This window comes from Bactrocera oleae, chromosome 5 (genome assembly GCF_042242935.1).
Source record: "Bactrocera oleae isolate idBacOlea1 chromosome 5, idBacOlea1, whole genome shotgun sequence".
Classification (NCBI taxonomy): Eukaryota; Metazoa; Arthropoda; class Insecta; order Diptera; family Tephritidae; genus Bactrocera; species Bactrocera oleae.
This window is the reverse complement of record NC_091539.1, coordinates 4,447,397-4,455,512: the sequence shown is the minus strand read 5'-3', so window position 1 is coordinate 4,455,512 and position 8,116 is coordinate 4,447,397.

Genomic DNA, 8,116 nt, shown 5'->3' with positions numbered 1-8,116 from the left:
AGTCTATCGCAAGGCGAAATTTCAAATAATTTACGAAAAATGGAAAAAAAGTATTTACTTTCAGTTGTTTATTAGTTCCATAGATGATGTGAACTTTAGAAATTAATCTAGCTTACATTTTTCAAAAAGTTTAACCTACGCAAAGGCGTAATGTTAAGAATAAAAAAATAAAAAAATACTTATTTACAGTTATATTAGGGGCGTTGTGTGTTAGGTGCTGAGATGATGCGAATGCTAAAAATTAATCGAACCTTAAATTTTCAAAAAATGTAGTCTATGCAAAGGCGCAATATAAATAAAGTCATAAATAACACTGAAATTACCTACGAAAAAGCTAGGTTTAACCCATTCTTTGATGCAGTGAACATTTAGAAAGAGCTGTCAGTTAAGTTAAAAAAGTTAGCCTAACTGCAGGCGCATTTGTAATTAACTAACTGAAATAACAAATGACCAAGTATTATGAAAAAATATGTACGTCCATGTAAATTTTTGCAATATTTCGTGATAATTTGAATTTAAGTAAGGAAATTATACCAATTTTTTTATAGAAACTTTTGAATATCAGAATTATTTTAGAAGGCGTCGGTTTAGATACATAAAATGCTGAAAGAAATGGAAAATGCGCTCGTAGAATGATCATATGCTTTTTTGTGTTAAGCTGCACATTTATATAGAGTGATAACTGAATTTTTAAAAAATGTTGCCTACACAAAGGCGTAACAGTATTTACGTAACATAAAATGCGGAAAATTTAACAAGTTTACTAAAAAATATATAAAATAAAATTCCTTCTGTTACTTTTTGCGACCAACTGAACTTTAAAGAGAACTTTAGCGCCGAATTTTCAAAAATTGTTGCCTATGCTAAGGCGCCACTTTATTTACGTTACGTAAGCGCCGAAAATATAACGACAGAAACAAACTTTATTTCTTACTGTGATGATGTCATCATTTGGTAAGCACTTTACTTCATATCTTCAAAAAATGTAGTCTACCCAAAGGCGCCATAGTAATTAGTTCTAAATTAAATGATAAAATAGCAAAGCCTTATAAAAAATCTTGCATAACAACACAATATTATTGTTTTCTGAAGATATTGTGCATATTAATAGTAGTAGGATAGATTTTTTTTTTTAAATTTTGGCCTACGCAAAGGCCTATTAAGGCTCCGCCGAAAAGCTATGAAAGTGGCAATAAGAAAAGACAAAAAAAAGGTACATGCTAAAAGACAAAAATTAGTTTTCAATTATTTCCGATGAACTTAAAGTATTGTATTTAAAAAAAATTATAAAACTGTTTTATGTTTAGTCTACTGTTAGGCGCACAGCCACATTTTAATAATTAAAAATGAAGATTTATGATATTCCACCAATTATGACCATATGCACGTCTGTGTAGTGGTGTCGTATGACCGTTGCATGTGGCAGCCTGCATGCGAGACGCATGGAAGGGAAAGCGCACCAGCAACAAAGCAGCAGGCAGCAGCAGCACCACCAGTTTTCAGAATTACAATGCAATACACTTAACCACTTTGTAATTGTTCAAGTATTGCTTTGTCTTTTTGTTTTCGCGCTTGTCATTGCTAGTCAACCACCAATCCCTTCAACCCTTTTTCTGTGGTTTATATAATTTTTTGGCAAAAATAGCCAAAAATAGCAACATGTTTTTGCTTTTTACAAATACCGAAAATAATTTGTTTGGACTGTTAGCAACCACACAAAACTACCCCCAAATTGTTGTTAATTTTGGAAAAATTATACATATTTACAGGCGCATCGGCATGCTTAAGAACATGTGTTAATGCCTAAAAATACCGTTATAAATACTAACTGTTATGTATTCACTCTTTGTTCAGTTTTTAGTAGAACTACTACCATTTGAGAATTTTAGGAAGTGATGTCAAGTCCAGTCCAGTCTTAGCTAAAACCTGGCTATAGTTACAATCAGGTTCAAGACTAACTTATCGACTCCTCAGCATTTTTTCAACATTTTGGGCAATTTGAAGCAAAGATAACTTGGGCCAATGGAAAGAAGAAATTTTAGTTGAAAGAAAATTTCGATAGTGGACTCTAGAAATCAGGGTTATCGTATTACGCTTACGCACTTACTGAAGCTACTTTAGTGGGGTCTTTTGTATAAGTTTCGACCGGTTTAAGTTTCTGCAGACTTCTTATATAGTGTCTATCTGCGAGATATAAAAAACTTGTAAAATAGTTTAAAGTCGAATTTAAAAATAAAGCTTCAAAAAAGCTTTCCGAGGAGTTAAGATCTAATATATACTATTGGATATAAGAAAATTTACAGGTTGCAGTTTTTTACAATCAGCATGTTATAATGGAAAATTTTTAGCTTTTTAAGCTTTCCGGCCTTTCTGAGAACGGTCGAACATAAAAAAGTTCTTAACAGTGATACGTGTATTCTTCGCACCCAGAGTTGATATTATTCATCTTTTTCTCTCGAGTTTTTCTCTCTTCAATTCTGAAGCAAAAAAATGTGTCTAGTATTTTACAGTCCAGTGTGCAAATCGCGATTCGAAACAGCTTTCCAAGGAGGTAAGACCTTGGATTCACCATTGTATTGTAGTAACGGCTCAACTTGTTTTTTTGAAGACCAATGATAACCACACATAATTATAGAGTCAATAAGATCGATGTAAGTTCGGGAAATCATCTTCAGGTATTGAACAGATAAGAAACGCAATTTTTCGCGAGATCTGACACGCTTTCTATTGCGGTTCGGTTTATTCAATTGAGCTGCTGCAAACTATAATACATACTTGGAGCAACTAGAGCTGTGGATATATCTTCCAAACCCCCAAAGCTAACTCAACTAAACTGAGAGGAAGTCCTTTTAGGCCTTAAGCTGCCATAAGCATTAACTTTCGCAAACAAGATGGTAGGAAGAAGCTTAATAGGAGTAGAAAAAAGAAATTCCTTTAAAGTGTGTTTTTTTAGTTTTTTAAACTATAATTTATTATTTTGAGCTCTGAAATTAAAAGGCTCTATTCTAAGTAAATAACGTGTCTTGAAATGATTTTTTTTGTATATATATGTAGAAATTATCTTCCCTTGTTCCTAAGAGATAATAACCTAAGAGATAACAACTATCGAGGGTTTTTAAGCAAGTACAGGCCGTAAAATGTCCAAACACCGTAGGAATCTTGGTTACAATGAAATCGAAAATTATTATCCGAGGTTTCTAGACTAACCCCAGCACTAAAGTACACATTTTCTATGAAAATCAGTCTAAAAGTTAAGCGATACTTGTTTTTCTATAAAAAGAAGTGTTTAGTCGAAAATTATTACCTTCGTTTGCGCTCTTTTGATTTTAACATTTTAACGCCAGTGGCTCTCAGCTTCATTTCGCTCTCAGTTTTCAACTCTTGCTCGACTCTTTCTCCTAATTCCATTTGAATTTTCACCATTGCTTTACCCAGTTTCCATTATTTTCAAATTTTTTCCACATGCTTTCGTTTGTCCAGCCTGCAATTCGTATAAAAATGCTACTCGTTTGCATGCTGCATGCTCTCCCACTCTCTTTTTGTTTCAGTTGCCGTGCTACTAACATGTTCGCACACACATTACGCTAATACTTGCTCGCCTAAATACCCAACCCTCACCACACTGATTGCTGTGTTGCCCAGCAACAAACACCTTCGTAATCCTATGCTTATGTGCCTTTGTCTTCTTGCTGCCATCCACTCTTCGACAGCGCTCAACTCTTTAACATTTCGTGCTTACGCATTTTTGCTAACACGAAGACCACCGCCCACCCACCGCTTCGCTGGTTTTCTTTATATGCTTGCGCAGTCGTTTTTTATACCCCTATACTACTTAGTGGCAGCATCCTTTCGGTTTTTTTGTGGCACCCCTTATGTTACTGTTATGCTTGCGTCACTCCCCGCCACTTCGCTCTCTTTCCCTGCGTGCTGTGAAAATATTTCAATGCTTCTGGCGAATTTTAATGTTTTGACGCTGACCAACGCGCTCGACTGCACAACAACAACAACAACAATAATAATAATAAAAATGAAAACAACTACAACAAATAAATATAGCGAAACGTACTGACATAGATACATTCATACATGTAGTACCAGAAGCATGTCAGTGAAAGTGAAAGTGGAAAAATAACGGTACTTATGTATGTGTGAGAATTTAGTGACAGCACAACGTATGTTTGATGTAGGGGGTGGGGTGTTGGTCGTTTTTTTTACTCTGCGCTTCGTTCGAATCAAAGTCGTTTTTTATCAAGCTCCCGCGCCACTTTACCACCTTCTTTTGCCCTCCCGCGCAACAAACGAAATTTCTTTTTTTTTAGCTGGACAAAAGTCGTTTGTGTCTGTAAGTGCGTCAGGGCTGTTCGCAGCTTCTGCCGTGTTCTATAGTTCGTTGTTGTTGCTGTTGTTGCTGGCGCTGGTGCAAATTATTTGCTGGCGCACAGGCGAAAGGGTTGAAGGACATTGCACGCATTTGTTATTTTATTTCCTTTTTATTTCATTTCAGTTTTGTGTTTATTTTTCTCTGTTTCGTTTCGTTTTTATTTTAATTTTTTTTTTTTGATGTTTGCTCTTGATTTGTACGATTTTTATGCGTTGGACGTTTTTAAATTGACAGCGACGCTAGCTGCGCTGTGGTGGTAAGTTAGTCGTGCATGTGTTGTAGCACAGTGTACTTTTAATGTAGCGAAAATTAATTTTTTAATATAAATAAATAATTAATAAAAATTAAAAAAAAATTACTAAAATTATGTTACATAATAAATTTGATAATAATAAAATAAGATAAAAATTATCTTAAATTTTATTAAAAAACAAATATTAATAAATTCTGAGCTTAGAATTTTTTTAAAAAATACTGCTTCCTAAAAATTGTTATTATCAATTATTTTATACCAAAAAATTTTTTTTCTGATTTCAAATTTTTTTTATACATTTTAAGACATTTTGTTTTTTTTTTTTAAATAATAAAAAGCTTTGCATATAATTTTATAAAATGTGTATTTTTGTTATGGAAAAAATTTGTTTATTTAATGAATAAAAAAGTTTAGTTTTAAGCAAATATTTCGATATTGTATTAATTAGAATCTTAGAGAAATTTTTTTCATTTAGCGTAAGACACATATCAAAACTTTGTTTATATAATTTATTTATTTTTCGAAAAAATGTTGGCAAGAGAAACCATTTTGTTGCAAAAAATTGGAAATCAAATATTTAAAAAAATTAATAAAATATTAACTAAAAATCTGAATGAATTTTCAAAATTTCTTTAAAAACTGATTTAAAAAGAAAAATTAATATGTTAAAAAATATTTAAAATAAAATATTTAAAAAAATAAATTTTTATTAACTTAAAACTCTGAATAAGTTGTTAAATTTGTGTAAAAAATCTGATTCAAAAATATTTTTTATAAAAGAAATTTTTAAATTTTATAATTTTCTATGAAAAATATTTGATGAACGAAAAACGCCTTTGCATGCACTTGCTATGTTGTTTAAAAAACTGATTCAAAAATATTTTTTACAAAAGAAATTTGGTAATTTTTTTATAAGTTTTGTTAATAAATAGTTAAAAAATATAATATTTTATTAACTTAAAACTCTGGATAAATTGTTAAAATTTGTTTAAAAAATTGATTCAAAAATATTTTTTACAAAAGTTAGTTTTCTAACTTTTCTACTTTTTTAATTTTTTCGTAATTTTTTTTTGAAAAATATTTTGTGAATGATAAACGCTTTAGCAGCTACTAAAAATGTGTTTTTGTAATGAGAATTTTTTAATAAACAAAAAAATATTGTATTAAAAGTTTGGAAAAAAGCCTTAAATTTAGCGTAAAGCTTTTATTAATAATAATTCTTTTAAGCTTTGCGCATTTCCCGTTAGTCATTTGTATATGCTCTGCTATTTAAGCTGTAACAGTATAATTTTATTTTTATTTGTTTTGACTTGTTTTTAAGAATTCTTTTCAGCACATTATTTCAGTTTTTTTTCAAAAGTCCTTTTTCGCAGAATTGTTTTCTTAGGCTCGTTCAACTAAGCTCGGTCCAGTTTCCTCTGCTTTTTAATACATAATTTATTATGCGCTTTCTTTGGTTCGTCTTTGTTATTGTATCCCTTTTCCACTTTAGGCGAATTTTTTTTGCGCTTTTCATTTCAATTATTTTATTTTTTATAATTTCTTACATTAAAAATTGTTTGCTTTGTTGCTTTGTAATCCTTTCGTAGCTAAGTTTGCTTTGTTTAAGTTTCCTCATTTTTAATTTCGTTTTTTTTCTTCTAATTTTTGTCATGTTGTAAGCTTCTGGCAACTCTTTTGGCTTTTATGTTTCGTTGTTGTAAATTTAACAAACAATTTTAATTGAAATTTCACTTTTGCGGCATACAAAGAAAAAATGTAAAGAAGTGCACCTTATTTTTTTAATTCTTAGAAGTAACAGTGTGCTCTACAAGTATGTAACAATAAACACTTTCAACCCTTTTTCATTTCGTAACCCTTTTTTTCTTTTTTTGCGTTTTTTATTTTGCTACGTGCATTTTTTCGTCTACTCTCTTATATCTTCTTCATTTTTTTGTGCTTTTCTAAGCATCTTATTTGTTTTTGGTGACATCAAAAGCGAATGCGAAAAACATTACCCACAATCGCAATTTTTCAATTAAAGTAAGTATTTTTATAGGACAGAGAGTCCTTCTTAAACTTCAATTAAATTTTTCTGGACAATATGCTTTATGTGATGTTCGCTTAAGTCAATTTGAATAGCGTAATAGCTTTAGATGTTGCTTTTTGTTTATTGACCCCATATGGTTAGTATGGTCTATTGGACAACTGATTTCGGAAAAGAGATATTGTGTAGAAGCGGAACGAGGACAAACGTCCATATAATGCGGTTGCTGACAAAAGTCTTTACAGCAAAGAACTGCACGACTAGTTTTAAAACTTTCAAAGCTTTCAAAGATCTTGATTTCTTGGTTTCATAACATATATAGTTACATACTCTCCTGTAACAGTGATTTAGTCATATAATTAAGAACTCAAACCTTAAGCCTCGAACTCAAAAAAATGTTGCAGACTCAAATTCAAAGAGAGCTCATATATCTGACGATTTTTTTTAAGTCGTCTAGGTATTCTCGAACCAAATCATGTAATCTATTCAAGGAAATGTATGAGCTCGAAAGTCGAGTCTCGAACTCTATAAAAAGCTGCAGACCCAAACATAAAGTGAGATCTTGTATCTGACGATTGGTATCAAATCGTCTATGTATCCCCGAGACAAATTAAGTATAATCGCACAGGTTATATTTTAATACATTAGCTGAGTGTATTCGAGGTCTATTGGTTACTTATTTACACAATAAATCTGGTATACTGGGCACCTTCGTGAAGATATAATGATCGTTTGATTCAACTTTGCGGTAGGCAGCGAAGAACGGCAGTATATATCGATATTCTGCAAACTTTTTCTAGGTTGTGAGCTTTCAAATCGACTACTTGAATGAGATTCCATTATAGTTTTGACGGTTTAGGTATGACAGTGATTGTGGCTTTTGCTCGCTTTAATCCATCTTCCAATTAAATACTAAATTGAGTTATCAGAACAGATTTAGTGGTAAAAGCTTTTCAAAAGCTTTAAGGAACGATTTTTAAATATGCTCCTTAATTCATCGCTGATATGGATTATTCCTTCGACTAATCGAGAGCCTTACAAGTACTAAAAGTCGGTGGTCCGGATAGTCGATAGTTTGTTCTACAGCATTTTCTCATACCATAAAATTTTCATGGGTGCAATAATAGTGAATCAGGTGACAAATTAAGAAAGGGTAGTATTCCTAAAACTGTCAGAATTTGGCGATTTCAGCAGATGTAATAAAGACAAGGTCTCGGGCAAGAGAACTGAATAGAGGATTTGATAAACGACAAAGAAGGTAAAAATGAGGAATCTGCTGAGAGACTGCCAAAGAACTGAGCATCACAAAGCAAACGGCTGAAAATCTCCAGTATGTCAAGCAGCTCACCATCAGACAACGTCCTCAGCGTCCGAAAGTTAGATTGTGGTTGGTCTGCTGTCAGCTAAGAGACAAAAATGCTCATGCTCCAGCACTGGTATGAATATACACATTCAG